The sequence below is a fragment of the Schistocerca piceifrons genome, chromosome X (assembly GCF_021461385.2).
Source record: "Schistocerca piceifrons isolate TAMUIC-IGC-003096 chromosome X, iqSchPice1.1, whole genome shotgun sequence".
NCBI lineage: Eukaryota > Metazoa > Arthropoda > Insecta > Orthoptera > Acrididae > Schistocerca > Schistocerca piceifrons.
This window is the reverse complement of record NC_060149.1, coordinates 738,697,048-738,714,796: the sequence shown is the minus strand read 5'-3', so window position 1 is coordinate 738,714,796 and position 17,749 is coordinate 738,697,048.

The window sequence follows — 17,749 nt, the reverse complement described above, 5'->3', positions numbered from 1 at the left end:
GCATTCCCGTGGGCTAACCACTTCGCCACGCTAAACAAGACACAGTGCTCAATTCTTGTATTATTGTGTAGAATAACCTAGGCTGACTTCGTTGCCAAACGGTGCTGTGTAAGTCATAAATGCGTGATAGTTTGGAAGGTTTCCAATATCAGGCTACACATAATTGTTTTCCATTGTTACCTGAAAGTTGTAAACACGTTTCGATAATTACTAATTAACCCATTTGTGGGAAAAAGCACACAAAGGCACTAGTAACGTCAGTTCATACTCATGTAATATATGTAAGCAGAGCCGATGTCTTGATATTTAATGATCTTTACATTCTTATTTGTGTAAAAATAACACGTATTTTGAGAGAATATTGACCTAAAACATATTTTACGTGGATGTAATCATTCACAGTAACAACCTAACCTAACCATATTTCTAACAAAGGAAAATAGTCTATTATGAACTCACTTTCCAACCGCATGCGTCCTCTGGTGATACTTTAGTAACACAATCACTAAATCCAAAGCTAAAACCGCTAAATATGTTTAATATAACAAATTATAGGTGCACATAAACCACAGCCCACCGATCGACAGGGCCAGACCGAAATCCAAAACCTCTCGGTACAATTGTCGTAAAATCGGTGGGAGGACCGTTCGGTAACAAGTCTCAGAAGCTAACTGAATAGGATATTTAGATAAAGAACCGAAAATGACGTCACTACCGAGACTAACCTACTACACTGATCGGTATGAACGATAAAGAATAGGGCCCCTGCAGGCTTCACGTAGATCTGCGCTCGCCGAGACTCTGACACCACTCCTTCTCTGCGGCCGCCTTCCGGGCCTGTCATTTTTGTTACAGTTTCATGCAGCTGCGTGCTGCTGTGGCCTTGAGCTGCCGCACAGTGGGACAACTCATTTCAAAACCTGGACAAAACAGAAAAGAATATGCGCGTGCCGACTTTGGTCCCGCGAAATCTTGTGTAAACTGCGCTGATGCATACACTTGCCCAATGCTGCGGTGTCATTCCAGTCTCAAGTCGGTATGATACGTGCCGTGACACCTGACGATAAGGCAACGATCTTGCCTATTTGTCTGGGTAAAATGAGATGGGCAGCACTCCGGAATGTATATTTACGTCTTTTTTAACAGATTTAACGACGTATGTCTATTTAACAATAAACTACTTCCGATATTATCCGAAGTTGTTGTTTATAAAATTTCCTGTGCGTGACTCCACTTTTGTAAGTGCCTCTCCTACAATATTAATAGTGTAGTTAACGAGTTCCAATATATTTGCATGTAGACATTTATGCATTAGGGTTTTCTGTTGTATTCTTGAGGAGCTATTCGGAACCGTAATCGTAATATTTTTTCTCAAGCTGTCAAGTAATTTTTTTCTCAAAACCTTAAAATTTTCCCAGTTAATATTGTTTTTTCCCGAAATGCTGCAGAGCTATTCAAATTTTGTACAGAGAACTCTACAACTAAAACATAACTATCAAGAGAACTCTGAAAAAATGTATATTTCTCCAAAGTCGACTGCCAACTTCACCAGACTCACAATTTTCTGCAATAATGTCCGATGCAGACATCAGTCGACACAGTATTGATGCACGAATAAGCCATAATCGAATCTGCTCCATTCCCGATTGGGCGGGTATCTCGAGATGGGCAGGAAGCTCAGGATAGAGATACCCGGTGTTACCCAGACCATTTTACACGCAAATATTCCCGTGAGAAATCGATAAATGTCACATTCCATCCGCATCTGGAATCTTCAGATCCATTCATCTCAAGAGTGCAGAAAATGATGTTTGAAGAAGTTAAACAGACGTCACATGAGGTAAAAGATCTGCTTTTCGAACTATCTCCCAGTGTACAATCCTACGGCGACACTTCTAATAGCAATAATGACACATGTGCTCGGCAAGAACCACAATGTTAGATTTAAAGAAATCTCTGCGCAGAGCACCAATCACATTACTGTCCTCCACTATACATCGAAATATTAGAGGTCTGCAGACACGAAAGTAATTTCAATAGGAAACGGAAGATGCACAAAGTACATAACACATAGATACGAGTTTTAAATAAATTAAAAAAAAACTTAAACGGAGGCACAGTTGCTCTGTGTTGACCACTTTACGACATATTTACGATAATACCCCTTATTTCTTGTGGCTAGTACTCTGAGCAGAGGCACATCTAACAAACCCGAAGTAGATACCGACATTCTGGATTTAGAGTTTCCGCGTAGTCATGAATGTGGATATGGTGATGCGTCCTTTGAAAAAGGGTACATTCTATTTCGTCCCACATCCTCGTCCTATTAGAGACTGTAATCCGCCTCTAATGACCTAACTTACTTACTTCATTCATCCCTTCTGTCATGAGATTGGTGGGACAAGAGATATTACCTCATGTACCACGGTTTATTTTATTAGTAACACTTTCACTAAAGCTACTTGCTGCCCTAAATACATCTCCTTTTTCCGGAAAGTATATACTGTATTTCTGTTTTTGACGCTACGTTTTAACTTCACAAGTTGCATTATAACAGCCGGCCGAAGTGACCGAGCGGTTCTAGGCGCTACAGTTTGGAACCGCGCGACCGCTACGGTCGCAGGTTCGAATCCTGCCTCGGGCATGGGTGTGTGTGATGTCCTTAGGTTAGTTAGGTTAGGTTTAAATAGTTCTAAATTCTAGGGACTGATGACCTCAGAAGTTAAGTCCCATAGTGCTCAGAGCCATTTTTTGCATTATAACAAGAGTTACGTTAATATCAAAACAAAGCTCAATAATTTACAGTCGTTTTCACATACTTGCGGTAATATTTTCACCGGTTATTGTCCATTATTATTACATCTTCGTTTGCTTAAAATCACACCCTTAACGTTGTGTACTTGAACGTTTCCTGATAACTTTGACCACAACTGTAGCATCTAATCATAACAGTAATGAGTCGTTAAATTCATCTGCAAATATTTCCGGTGAGACGGCGAGAACTGAAATCGAATGGCAGGAATGATGACCCTGCGAGGGACAGCAGTGTGCTGGATGGCTGGAAGCCACGGTGAGCGGACGTGGCTATACCTCAGGCCGCTGAGCGAAACCTCCACGCGCTCCCACCGCTTGCGGGGGAAGAACTCTTTGCTAATTAATGATCCGTAACCTTCCCGAAATGGGTTTTGGATACAGGGCAGTTTACAAGTAGGACACAGAGCGCTTTTCTCCCTGTTACTGGATACAGAAATGGGAGCCCCCGAGCCGAGAACAAAGCTCGCTCGTTCTAAGAGCGCTCACGCCATTTCCTGTCACATTGTTGGCCGATAACAATGTGGAACCGTAACAAAACCAAGTAATTAATTGAAAATTGCTTCGAGTCGCTTTGCCACCCTTACCCACCTTCACTCTCACGTTCCTACGGAATCCCTTTTTCCAACAGTGCGTTGTGTAGAATGGACGGTTATATCGCTGAATTATTATCTAATGTTTGCTTCTTTGGAATATGTCTTTCAGGATTCCAAATGGCCTCCGAACAAATGTCAGTAGCCGGCCTGGTCGTACTCAACGTCGAAAGAGAAGTATATAATTGTTCATACTTTCTTCTTCGACTTAAATCGATACCTCTACATTATTTCGAGGGTGTAACCAGGGAGGAGCTGGTGGAGTGCAGCTGTACCCCCACCCCTCCCTCCCCTTTTGGAAAAACAAAACACATATCGAACTCATATCCTGCCCCGACAAACTAACTGGTGTTATCAGATCAGTATCAGTTTGAAGAAAGCCAGAACATGTAATGAATTCTGACTAGTATTAAGTGAACCAATCGTAGTAAAATCTCATAACTATTTCGTCATTCAGCCCGAAATTAACATGACATCGTAACTTACACTAATTCCACCCAACCCTCATCTCCACCTCCCACTCCTCCTCTGTATTGAGAACAACCTTGCGTTATTTTCTGCTGAAAGCTCTAATTACTTATTTGAGAGTATATAAGCTAAGTGTCTGTATGGTGGAAATACCGAATGTTTTCAGAAATGTAACACCGCTTATGCCAAAGCTCTTAAGGATTTTTGTGGCAAAAGAAAGAGATGCTGTGATGTATTTTCTCTTAGTTATTAGTTTCCAGCTATTCATTACTATATTTGCCTAATGTTTAATATATCACTAACAAAGGTCTAACAACAACTTTCTTTGGCAAGAATAGCCAAAAAGAACATTTAATATAGGTTCAATAGATTTAAAGAAACTAGCAGGCCTAAAATAGCAGCCATATATACGAGGACGTACCTCCAACCCCCTTGAAAAAATAGCTTCGCAAACGTTGCTTGCATCCTGTCCTACATTACAGATGGACGTATCAGTTTAATAACAGCTTGAAGAACGGGAGAACATGTAATGTATATTCACCATTAGCAAGTGTAACCAGAGCCATTTCCCGTGATATCTCCAAACTAATTCGCCATTCACCGTGAAACCAATACAAATTGACACCCGAGATATCTCAGATCTACCGTACGCTCTTGGAGACATGTAGGCGACGAGCCCCCAGTTACTTGAAGCTTATCAGAAGCAACGTGCCAACAGTCGTCGCTTACCATCATTTGAAAAACTGTGTTAGTTTGGAAGTCTGTAGTGTAGAGAACAAACTACGTTACGCAGCAAAAGAAAGAGGTTAGAGTTTAATTACTCGGCGATGTGGAGGACATTAGAAAAGAAACACTACTTGAGCTGGACAGAAATGGAACCAGGAGCGAAACTATGGGTAATTTTAACTCACTTCCAAGGTAGATGTCGTTTACACACACTAGCGCGATGGTGCTCGAACTGGAGGTAGCCGCTACGGGTGCTGTCGGTGGATCTAACTGTCATCGCCAATGTTCAGCCGACCAGGGGAGGAAAGCTGGAAGCGTACGATTCCAGATCTCTAAATCATTGGATTAACTCGCAAACTTCCCTGCTGCGTCTCAAGAAATGAGCGCAGGTGACGTCGTTGATAGCAATCCGGCCGACGTATAGGGACGCTATATCTAGGTACCGTTCGAGAGCCGTATGCCGTATACTGGCACTGGATCCCAACCTCTTCCTTCGTGTCATCGGATCCCAACCTCTTCCTTCGTGTCATCCATAACAACATAAACATCAGTACGCTGCGAAAACCGCCATCACAGTCGTCTTCACTAGACAAATTTGCAACTTTACAACAGCGCGGAGGACAGCGACAGATAGAGAGCTGTGTGAATATCAACAGTAATAACTACACTCCTGGAAATTGAAATAAGAACACCGTGAATTCATTGTCCCAGGAAGGGGAAACTTTATTGACACATTCCTGGGGTCAGATACATCACATGATCACACTGACAGAACCACAGGCACACAGACACAGGCAACAGAGCATGCACAATGTCGGCACTAGTACAGTGTATATCCACCTTTCGCAGCAATGCAGGCTGCTATTCTCCCATGGAGACGATCGTAGAGATGCTGGATGTAGTCCTGTGGAACGGCTTGCCATGCCATTTCCACCTGGCGCCTCAGTTGGACCAGCGTGCGTGCTGGACGTGCTGACCGCGTGAGACGACGCTTCATCCAGTCCCGAACATGCTCAATGGGGGACAGATCCGGAGATCTTGCTGGCCAGGGTAGTTGACTTACACCTTCTAGAGCACGTTGGGTGGCTCGGGATACATGCGGACGTGCATTGTCCTGTTGGAACAGCAAGTTCCCTTGCCGGTCTAGGAATGGTAGAACGATGGGTTCGATGACGGTTTGGATGTACCGTGCACTATTCAGTGTCCCCTCGACGATCACCAGTGGTGTACGGCCAGTATAGGAGATCGCTCCCCACACCATGATGCCGAGTGTTGGCCCTGTGTGTCTCAGTCGTATGCAGTCCTGATTGTGGCGCTCACCTGCACGGCGCCAAACACGCATACGACCATCATTGGCACCAAGGCAGAAGCGACTCTCATCGCTGAAGACGACACGTCTCCATTCGTCCCTCCATTCACGCTTGTCGCGACACCACTGGTGGCGGGCTGCACGATGTTGGGGTGTGAGCGGAAGACGGCCTAACGGTGTGCGGGACCGTAGCCCAGCTTCATGGAGACGGTTGCGAATGGTCCTCGCCGATACCCCAGGAGCAACAGTGTCCCTAATTTGCTGGGAAGTGGCGGTGCGGTCCCCTACGGCACTGCGTAGGATCCTACGGTCTTGGCGTGCATCCGTGCGTCGCTGCGGTCCGGTCCCAGGTCGACGGGCACGTGCACCTTCCGCCGACCACTGGCGACAACATCGATGTACTGTGGAGACCTCACGCCCCACGCGTTGAGCAATTCGGCGGTACGTCCACCCGGCCTCCCGCATGCCCACTATACGCCCTCGCTCAAAGTCCGTCAACTGCACATACGGTTCCCGTCCACGCTGTCGCGGCATGCTACCAGTGTTAAAGACTGCGATGGAGCTCCGTATGCCACGGCAAACTGGCTGACACTGACGGCGGCGGTGCACAAATGCTGCGCAGCTAGCGCCATTCGACGGCCAACACCGCGGTTCCTGGTGTGTCCGCTGTGCCGTGCGTGTGATCATTGCTTGAACAGCCCTCTCGCAGTGTCCGGAGCAAGTATGGTGGGTCTGACACACCGGTGTCAATGTGTTCTTTTTTCCATTTCCAGGAGTGTACTTTGACGATACATGCGTTGATAAGGACACCCTCGGGTGCATCTGCATATTTTAACGATGATGATTACTTTCTGTTTAACTGCTTATTGTTGGTGTCAATATTACGAGTTTCTTGAATTTACACTTCATACACATAAATAAAGTTTGGCGCAAAGCCAATGAATATATCAACGTTTCTCTTTGGCGCGAACACCTTTCAAACAGCGTATCCGTGTGCGCTATGACAGTCACTGGTTAGCCTCAAAGATCTGTAGTCATTTATCTCTCTGCAAGCGTGGTGAGTGTCTGGGTAGAAACTGCAAGGTATGTCTTAACAGGACGAGCGAACTCTGACAGGCTCCGGCCAGACAGAATGCTGGGCGGCATATTTCGTTTTGGAAAGCCTTGTGGCCACAGCACATAGGGACACTTCTGATACTGCTGCCGCGACGATTGTCCGTGTCAGCATCCATCGTAGTGTGGAAGCTTTGTCTTGCGATCTACAGATAGGCACATTCAGTCGACTTCTTTCTGTATTATAGAGAGACTGTTGCTGGCTTAGAACATTTACACTACATTAACACGAATTTAAATTACGTGGGTTTCAAGTTCACAGAGGATTAGCTTTCATTTCATGATACATTTTGCAGTCGTTTTTGGCATGGGGACATTAGACTTTTGTTCACGTTTTCAGCTTCTTTAGAACATGTTGGAATCAACATAAATTTCTAATTTAGTCATCCTACGTTTCAAGTCGCTTACGTCAATGTCCTTCCACTTGTAAGACAATGATTTACAAATTAATAATAACACTTAGTAATTTCCTTTTGTGTATTATATCCAGTGAGGATGTGAAACCCGTGATCTGTTGGATTTGGTTTACCTATGAAGTATGTTATACTGTGTCTGATGTGTGGTGTCGTCCGAAGAGCGAAGTGCCAAAGAAAGGTTACTACCATGCAATGCAACTACAAGAAAAGATAGTCATTGCAAGCCACATCGACGAATGAGCGACACCGGCGTAGCCACTCCCACGCCCCAACGGATCTTCCACTAACGACCGCTTATCCTTAGTCCGCGATCATCGACTGTGGTGACAACATCGTCTTCTAGTAAGCCAGCTGTGTGATCAATGTATTCGGCAGAACTCAAAGCGAAAGATATTGTTAAATGTACTCTGTGTGGAAGATTTGTATCTTGTCTGTATTAAGCGATAGTTAATTTTTAGAGATAGTTGTAAATACTCATGACTTCCTGTGGAAGTGGATCGTACGAAGTCAAGCAATTCGTCTTACCTATGTCGTGTTAAAGTGAACTAGTATATCGGTCTCCTCCCGGAGCAAACGGAAAAACCCACCGTTGTACCGACGAGTGTATTTTCTTCCTGTACAACACGGTGTGTCATTATATTGCATTTGAGTACAGTTGTGATTTTACGAAGTTATTATCCTCTTCCCAGGTATTTGTTCAATAAATCTTTCCACGTGCTGTATAACCGTACATGTCTTCACTCAATAACAACATTCTCGAAACGTGCCCCATTCACTATAATCGTATTTAAAGCTGGGCCGAACCAGCCTGGATTAAGCAATGCTCACAATAACATGACGTAAGAATTTTCAGCTACATAGGCAAGTCGATTCGCTATGGAAAGTAGAGACACGTGCTCGTGGAGGCATGGTCTGCTACCACACAAGCTCAGGGTTTTTTCAGACTATTAGATAGTGCAGAACACAGATGGCCGAAAACATTTGTCTTGCACAAATTGTACCCAGAGATATAATTTCTTCACTTACTCAATCAGGTCTGCAGTGATACTTCTAATTTTTGTCTTGATTAATTTTGTTTAAACCTCCCCCCCCCCCCCCCCCCGCCCCGTCCTTCCGTTGCGTTTTCCGAAAGGTCTTGCCATTCCGAAACTTTAGGCATCACAGTCAGATTGCCTTTACTTACATGTGGGTCAGATTTAATGCAAAGGAGCAACATTTCAGGGCATAAAACTAGGGTCATAACCTCATATGAACTGTCAGGTTAAAGTTAAACACGAAATACACCAACTAAGGGAATGTAGAAATGCTGCTCATAAATGAAAAAAGTAAGCTAGTAGAAGAGTAGTTGCAATATTGTTTTCTTATTTGCAACAGGATAATAGCACAGTACTGTAGCACTTTTATTTCTACCTTCTCTTCGTTGGTGTACATTGTACTCGCACAAACCTTCAACTGAAGACGGTTAAATGGATGAGCAATGTGCATCTTGCTTCTTGCCATATGTTTACTGTCAGCTACAGCGAGTTGTCGAGTTAAGTTACTCCGGATACCTGCACTATGTTCTATTACGGTAGAATCAGTCAGATTTGTGTTATTTCATTAACAATGTCAGGTTTACGTGAATGATAAACTGTGATAAGTTTCTTCAGAAGTGGATTACCGAGTAAAAAATATAAGGTACTATTTAAAAAAGACATATTGCTGTTCATATTTCTAACGAACCAGCTTATGCTGGTTAATTTGCTCCTGGTAGTTAAACATTTGCTTGATACCTTGTCTTATTTTGCGTCTGGTCAATAGTTATTTCGAGTGATCAAGATAAATAGGACACCCTGCAGGTTCCCAACAGTATTTCTAATTGATAACAAGAGTGAATTTAAGATGAACTCTGAAATTCAGGACTACAATACTACAACTAAAAATTATTTTCACATATGCTATGCATCCCTCTCCGGAATTCAGAATGAAATTTCAGTACAAAGATCCATGACAGGTTTCCAGTGGACTTCAGGCAGAAAACTGAAAGTCAAATGAAACTATATGGTTCCAACCTTTTCAAATCTCAGACATCTATGATGTATACATGGTGAACATTAATAAAACCGACAAACAGCAGGGCGGATTCGTAACTGGGGGGGTTGTTTGGGGAAGGAGACCAGACAGCGAGGTCATCGGTCTCATCGGATTAGGGAAGGAAGTCGGCCGTGCCCTTCGAAAGGAACCATCCCGGCATTTGCCTGGAGCGATTTAGGGAAATCACGGAAAACCTAAAGCAGGATGGCCGGACGCGGGATTGAACCGTCGTCCTCCCGGATTCGTAACTGGAAATGGAGGAAAAAGGTTCTAAGAATATGTGTCCGGAAATGGACAGTGTACGTGCAGTGACAAAAGACGTCCCAGAACACAGTACAGAACTACTTCCCATCCACGTCACAACAGATGTTCAAAGTGACCTCCGTAGGATGTAATGTCATGCAGGATACACATAATCGTACTGTGGCTTGCACCATGTTGGTGGCCCATTTGCCTGGAGCTTTTAGTAGGATTGGTCTTAATATCCTGTAGAACCAGGTTCTCCAAATCTGGTATACTCGCAGTCCGCCGCCTCCCTGCACGTTCGTGTATGTCAAAGGACCCGTGGTCACAAAATCGCCCAAAAAGGGCTTGACATGTTGCGTGATGTAGCTGGTGTCTGTGAGGGCACTTTTTTTGTTGTAGCCGTGCTTCCTCCCGATTGTCTCCATCTGCTTGGCCGTACACAAACACCATCTCGGCTTGTGCCTGTCATGAATACCGGACCATTCGGCTGCTTACAGCACGCTGCATTAATCACAAAGCCTGCAACACACAAGCAACACACGGCACGTGGTCAGAGGAACTTTCATTCGTCAGTGCCATCTAACGTAGCAACGATGCATCTCCGGACACATATTCAGAGGACTTTATTACCTGTCCGCTCCGATAGCTGAGTGGTGTCGGCACGGTAGCTCAGCGTGTTCGGTCAGAGGATTTAGTTACCCTCTGTAATAAAAAATCTGAGTAAACGGTCAACAAACAACCTGAATGAGTGTCATCGGACGTCCGCCACAATATATAGAACAAAGATGAGATAAAAAAATGGTTAGCGTGACAGATTGCCGTCTTACGGGACCGGGTTCGATTCCCGGCTGGGTCGGGGATTTTCTCCGCTCAGGGACTGGGTGTTTTGTTGTCTTCATCATCATTTCATCCCCATCCGGCACGCAGGTCGCCCAATGTGGCGTAGAATGTAATAAGACCTGCACCACGGCGGCCGGACCTGCCCCGTAAGGGGCCTCCCGGCCAATGACGCCAAACGCTCATATCCATTTAACCTTATTTCCTCGATTTCTAGTCTGGAATCCACCCCTGCAGTTTGGCGGTTTTATGAGTGTTCATCCTGTATAAGCTGAATGAATCGACGAATGAAAATTTGTTCCAAGCCTTTTCATTCGTCGCTTCAGTCTGCATGTCTACATCATAGATGTTTGAGACTTGAAAAGGTCTCTGGAACCATATAGTTTCATTTGATTAAAGCACCTATGCCTGGATTTCAGGCAGGATCCCTCGTTTCGGTAGATGCTGAGGTGCTATTCCAATACAGTTGGGGAGCCTCTGCAATGAGGTTCGAGTTTAGGGTGAATGGGAGGCGTGAATGGGAATTTGGATTGAGGACGGAGGCGAGCTAGGGTAATCCGTGCACTTTTGCAAAGCCACTGTGCCAGGGTGTCGTAGTGGTCAGCGCATCTGCCTAGTGAGCAGGGGACACGGGTTTGAATTCTGGCCTTGGTACAAATTTTCATTCGTCGCTTCAGTCTGCATATATACATTTTAAATTGTAAGTCCTCAGGTACTCAAATCAAAGTAACAGAGTTCATCATTGGCCACTCCTACTACAATTTAGCAGAATATTGGGACTCGGAGATGTGAATTCCATATACTTCGAACATTTCTGTTAAACACTGCTTGACTTTTCTAGTACACAGAAGACTAATAGTAGTCTGTATTTAGTGGATGGTTTAAAGTATTAGATAAAAAGAGCACCGGAGTGGTATACGAATATGAGAAGGAGCAGTAAACATTTCTTTTTTTTTAAATGGCAGTTTCCTAGCATGTACAAGACGTAGCAGAAGGACATTTTAAAAATTTGAGAGACTGTAGGGGATGAAATTTTGAACGTTCTGATACAGGGAACCTCTAGCCAGAAATGTGAAGTAAAGTTTTTACAGCACTATGCACTTTCTATGCATTCCATAGGCTAGATGAAACACCATTATACCGTGGTCTGCAAAACGTTTATTGACATAGAGTAAAATCAGCTACTGTAAGCCGAATTTGTTGCTTCACTACTTTGGAGTAAACGTTCAGTGCGACAACCATCACCTTCCTTGCGTAGTGTGCAACGATGAACCATGTTTTGTCGGATTATTTGTAAGATTTCACACTCTTGTCTGTTGGTATCAAACGCTGTAAATGTGTGCTCAACTAGCACAGCAGATAGTATTCCTATTGGTGCTGAATACACAAGGGACTTGACATATCCCAAGAGGAAAAAACCAAGAGGGGTGAGTTTAGCGGAGTACACAGCCAAGGGACTGGTATCCTCTTTCAGTTACTCCCTGCCTGAAGTTGTTTATGAGATACGTCCAAGCCCCACGATCAAAGTACGCTGTAGCACCATCGTTCTAAAGCACAAAGTAGTGCGCATTTGTAAAGGAACGTTCTGCAGAAGTTGAGGCAAGGCACTGTCAAAAATGATCCAAATGGCTCTAAGCACTATGGGACTTAACATCTGAGGGCATCAGACTTAGACCTACTTAAACCTAACGAACCGAAGGACATCACACACATCCATGCCCAAGGCAGGATTCGAACCTGCGACCGTAGCAGCAGTGCGGTTTCGGACAGAAGCGCCTGGAGCCGCTCGGCCACAGCGGCTGGCAGGGCACTGTCCAGAAAGTTCAAATACCATGCACCATTGAAACGATCTGGTACGATGTGTGGTCTAGTAAGGTGATCTCCAAGAGCTCCAGCCTAAATGTTCACTGAGAATCTCACCTGGTAACTTCTCGTACAGGTAATGAATGGATTTTCAACAGCCCAGTGGTGGCTGTAGAAGCTTTATTTCGCATTTCCTGCGGTAGGTTCCTCATACCAAAACGTTCAAAATTTCGTTATCTACTGTCTCCCAAATTTTTAAATCGCCATTCTGTTACATTCCGTACAAAGTAATCCAGAAGTAATTCTAAAATTGTCAGTACAAGTAGTCTAGCACTAGTCGTAATTTGTTGTCAGTATACTTTACAGAAGTAGACTGGCGAGTCTGCTTCTGCCTGTTGATGTATAACTTCACTCTTTCTACTGTCTCTTTCTTTGATGATAGGTTTTACGAAGCATGGTGTGTGAAGGACCCTACCAACAGTTAAGCTGCCACCGACATAGCCTCCAGCCTCATCGAAGCACGCAAATCACCTCGTTAAGGTGTACTCTGCACTGCTTGTCACTGAGATGGATTACTTACTACGACGCTCAAGTTGTACTGGTTCAAAATGATTCAAATGGCTCTGAGCACTATGGGACTTAACATCTGTGTTCATCAGTCCCCTAGAACTTATAACTACTTAAAACTAACTAACCTAAGGACATCACGCACATCCATGCCCGAGGCAGGATTCGAACCTGCGACCGTAGCGGTCATGCGGTTCCAGACTGAAGCGCCTAGAACCACACGGCCACACCGGCGGGCCCAAGTTGTACTGGATGGATAGAATAAAAAATGAGGTACTTCGACAGAGGATGAAAATGGATAGGCTTATCTGTGACGACATCCAACAAAAAAAGCGGATGTGGTTTGGCCATGTGATTAGGGTGAATGAAGATAGGATACCAAATAGTATACTACGATTGATATAATCCTAGCGAAAGAAAAGGGGTCGACCAGATGCCACGATGGCGACTAGGGGCGGAGAAGCGGCGCCAGCCATAGGTTAACAGCAAGAAGAAGAAGAAGAAGAATATGTGCGAACGAATGAATTCATTTACCGTAAGCCGTCTACAGAGGAAATCAATTTTTACCTTCAAATACACTCCTGGAAATGGAAAATAGAACACATTGACACCGGTGTGTCAGACCCACCATACTTGCTCCGGACACTGCGAGAGGGCTGTACAAGCAATGATCACACGCACGGCACAGCGGACACACCAGGAACCGCGGTGTTGGCCGTCGAATGGCGCTAGCTGCGCAGCATTTGTGCACCGCCGCCGTCAGTGTCAGCCAGTTTGCCGTGGCATACGGAGCTCCATCGCAGTCTTTAACACTGGTAGCATGCCGCGACAGCGTGGACGTGAACCGTATGTGCAGTTGACGGACTTTGAGCGAGGGCGTATAGTGGGCACGCGGGAGGCCGGGTGGACGTACCGCCGAATTGCTCAACACGTGGGGCGTGAGGTCTCCACAGTACATCGATGTTGTCGCCAGTGGTCGGCGGAAGGTGCACGTGCCCGTCGACCTGGGACCGGACCGCAGCGACGCACGGATGCACGCCAAGACCGTAGGATCCTACGCAGTGCCGTAGGGGACCGCACCGCCACTTCCCAGCAAATTAGGGACACTGTTGCTCCTGGGGTATCGGCGAGGGCCATTCGCAACCGTCTCCATGAAGCTGGGCTACGGTCCCGCACACCGTTAGGCCGTCTTCCGCTCACGCCCCAACATCGTGCAACCCGCCTCCAGTGGTGTCGCGACAGGCGTGAATGGAGGGACGAATGGAGACGTGTCGTCTTCAGCGATGAGAGTCGCTTCTGCCTTGGTGCCAATGATGGTCGTATGCGTGTTTGGCGCCGTGCAGGTGAGCGCCACAATCAGGACTGCATACGACCGAGGCACACAGGGCCAACACCCGGCATCATGGTGTGGGGAGCGATCTCCTACACTGGCCGTACACCACTGGTGATCGTCGAGGGGACACTGAATAGTGCACGGTACATCCAAATCGTCATCGAACCCATCGTTCTACCATTCCTAGACCGGCAAGGGAACTTGCTGTTCCAACAGGACAATGCACGTCCGCATGTATCCCGTGCCACCCAACGTGCTCTAGAAGGTGTAAGTCAACTACCCTGGCCAGCAAGATCTCCGGATCTGTCCCCCATTGAGCATGTTTGGGACTGGATGAAGCGTCGTCTCACGCGGTCTGCACGTCCAGCACGAACGCTGGTCCAACTGAGGCGCCAGGTGGAAATGGCATGGCAAGCCGTTCCACAGGACTACATCCAGCATCTCTACGATCGTCTCCATGGGAGAATAGCAGCCTGCATTGCTGCGAATGGTGGATATACACTGTACTAGTGCCGACATTGTGCATGCTCTGTTGCCTGTGTCTATGTGCCTGTGGTTCTGTCAGTGTGATCATGTGATGTATCTGACCCCAGGAATGTGTCAATAAAGTTTCCCCTTCCTGGGACAATGAATTCACGGTGTTCTTATTTCAATTTCCAGGAGTGTATAAATCACTTATATACACTATGTGACAAAGGAAATCTACGCGCCACGAAGTAATTTTCAGATTGGGACGAAAATCGGTAGATATGTTGTACATGTACAGACAAGCAAATGATTACAATTTCAAAAAAAAAAAAAAAAAAAAAAAAGGATAATTTATTGAAGAGAAAGAGCTTCACAAATTAAGCAAGTCGTTAACGAGTTGGCCCTTACGCAAGCGGTTATTCGGCTTGGCATGACTGATGGGGTTGTTGGATGTCCTCGTGAGGGATATCGTGCCAAATTCTGTCCAATTGGCGCGTCAGATCGCCAGAATCCTGAGCTGGTTGGAGGGCCCTGCCATAACGTTCCAAACTTTCTCAATAAGGGAAAGATTCGGCGACCTTGCTGGCCAAGATAGGGCAACCACGAAGGAAAATAGCAGCAATCGCCGTGTATGGGCGGGCATTATCTTGCTGAAATGCAAGCCCAGGATGGCTTGCCTTGAAGGGCAACGAAACGGGGCGTAGAATATAGTCGACGTACCGCTATGCTGTAAGGGTACCGAGGATGACAACCAAATGGGTCTAGCTATGAAATTAAATGGAATCCCACACCATCACTCCTGGCTGTCGCGACAATCAGGATGGTATCCCGTCGCCGTCCGGGGCGTCTCCAGACACATCTTCGCTCGTCATCGAGGCTCAGTCCGAAGCTGGACCCATTTCTGAAGACAATTCTAGTCCCGTCAATGAGACTCCAGGAAGTGATTCAATTATGGTTCAGAAAGGATACCTTTCCTGGTCTCCATTTTTCTTTCAAGTCGTATGCGGATGGAATGTGGTTCCAGAGAGGTTTCCTATATTTAAGCCTATTGTTGTTGGCAAGGATTTCAATGTATTATTCAGTAGGAGATCTTTGGAAAAAAGATATGGATGATCTTGTTCCACTCTTAAATCATCTGTACCTGTCAGCTAAGGTGAGTGGGAGGAATATTCGAGAAATCAGGTAGCCACGGAAGAGGCATCGATTTGAGTGTTCCAGATGTTACCCTCATTGTATCGTTAATGTCTTTATCTATATTTCTAACACCAGAGCTTCTACTTCATACAGGGGAGCAACAATCCGCAACAGAATATACCAATATTTCAATGCTTGTGCTGTTATGCGTAGTGTCTTGGCGTGTGCTCGCCAACTTGCTCTGAAAATTTTCCTAAACCAGGCGCTTCCGGCTTTCAGTTTTTGTTGTGTGGTTTCGAGGTGGTTTTTAAAGGTATATTCCAAGACATACTGGGAACTCATTATGTTTCACGTTTCTACCACATAATATTGTGCTATGTGGGTGCTCAGATGGAAACAGCATACTTCAGTTTTCTGAGGCTTCAGGCATAACCTCCACTCCTCGCAATATTTACTTAAGGTATCTAGATACTTACTGAGTATTCCCTGACTTTGTTCATGGTGCTTACACTGAGGTGACAAAAGTCATGTGGTAGCGATTTGCACATGCAGATGGCGGTAGTATCGCGTACACAGCGTATAAAAGGGCAATGCATTGACGGAGCTGTCTTTTGTACTCCGGTGATTCATGTGAAAAGGTTTCCGACATTGTTGTGGCAGCAAGACGGGAATTAACAGCCTTTATATGCTGGATAGTAGTTGGAGCTGCACGCATGGAACATTCCATTCCGGAAATCCTTAGGGAATTCAGTATTCCGAGATCTACACGATCACCACTGTGACAAGACTAGCAAATTTCAGGCATTACCTCTCACCATGGACAAAGCAGTAGCCGACGGCCGTCATTTAACAGCCGAAAGCAGCAGCGTTTGTGTTGAGTTGTCAGTGCTAACAGACGCCGGCCCCGGAGGCCGAGCGGTTCTAGGCGCTCAGTCCGGAACCGCGAGACTGCTATGGTCGCAGGTTCGAATCCTGCCTCGGACATGGATGTGTGGGATGTCCTTAGGTTAGTTAGGTTTAAGTAGTTCTAAGTTCTAGGGGACTGATGACTTCAGATGTTAAGTCCCATAGTGCTCAGAGCCATTTGAACTTTTTTTTTTTTTCTAACAGACACGCAAAACTGCGTGAAATAACTGCAGAAATCTGTGTGGGACATACGAGAAACGTATCCGTTCATCTGAACCGATCATTTACTGGAAATGTTTACGTTCGACCATTCATGGACTTCATGTTCCAAAACAAAGTTGGAATTTTGTAGATGACGATATGCCATGTCAGCGGGCCACAGTTTTTCGCGACTGGTTTGAAGAACATTCTGGACAGTTCAAGCAAATTATTTGGCCACCCAGATCGCTCAACACGAATCCCATCGAACATTTACAGGACGTAATCGAGATGCCAGTTCGTGGACAAAGTCCTGCACCGGCAACACTCGCAATTATGGGCAGCTATAGAAGCAGCATGGCTCAATATTTCTGCAGTGGACTTCAAACGACTTGTTGAGTCGACTTGCTGCACTACGTCGGGCAGAGGGAGATCCGACACGATATTAGAAGGTTTTTGTCACCTGAGAGTAGTTGGTGGAGCTATCGCCATGTCAGCAGCCTAATAGAATTTTTCGCAGTTTGTGAATGAACGAATGAATATGATGTCATTGTCTTAACCCCTGATTCACTATGCTTCATTACGTCGTACCGAGGTTGTGACGTAAAGAACAGCGGCACTCTTTTAGGTAACAGAAAACTGGAACAAAAGCAATGTAACAGCTGGGCGAGAGCGCCAGCAGCGGCGACCTGTGACGACACGCGTTATGCGTCGCGAAGCCCGCCGCCGGCCGCCAATTGCGTGTCGC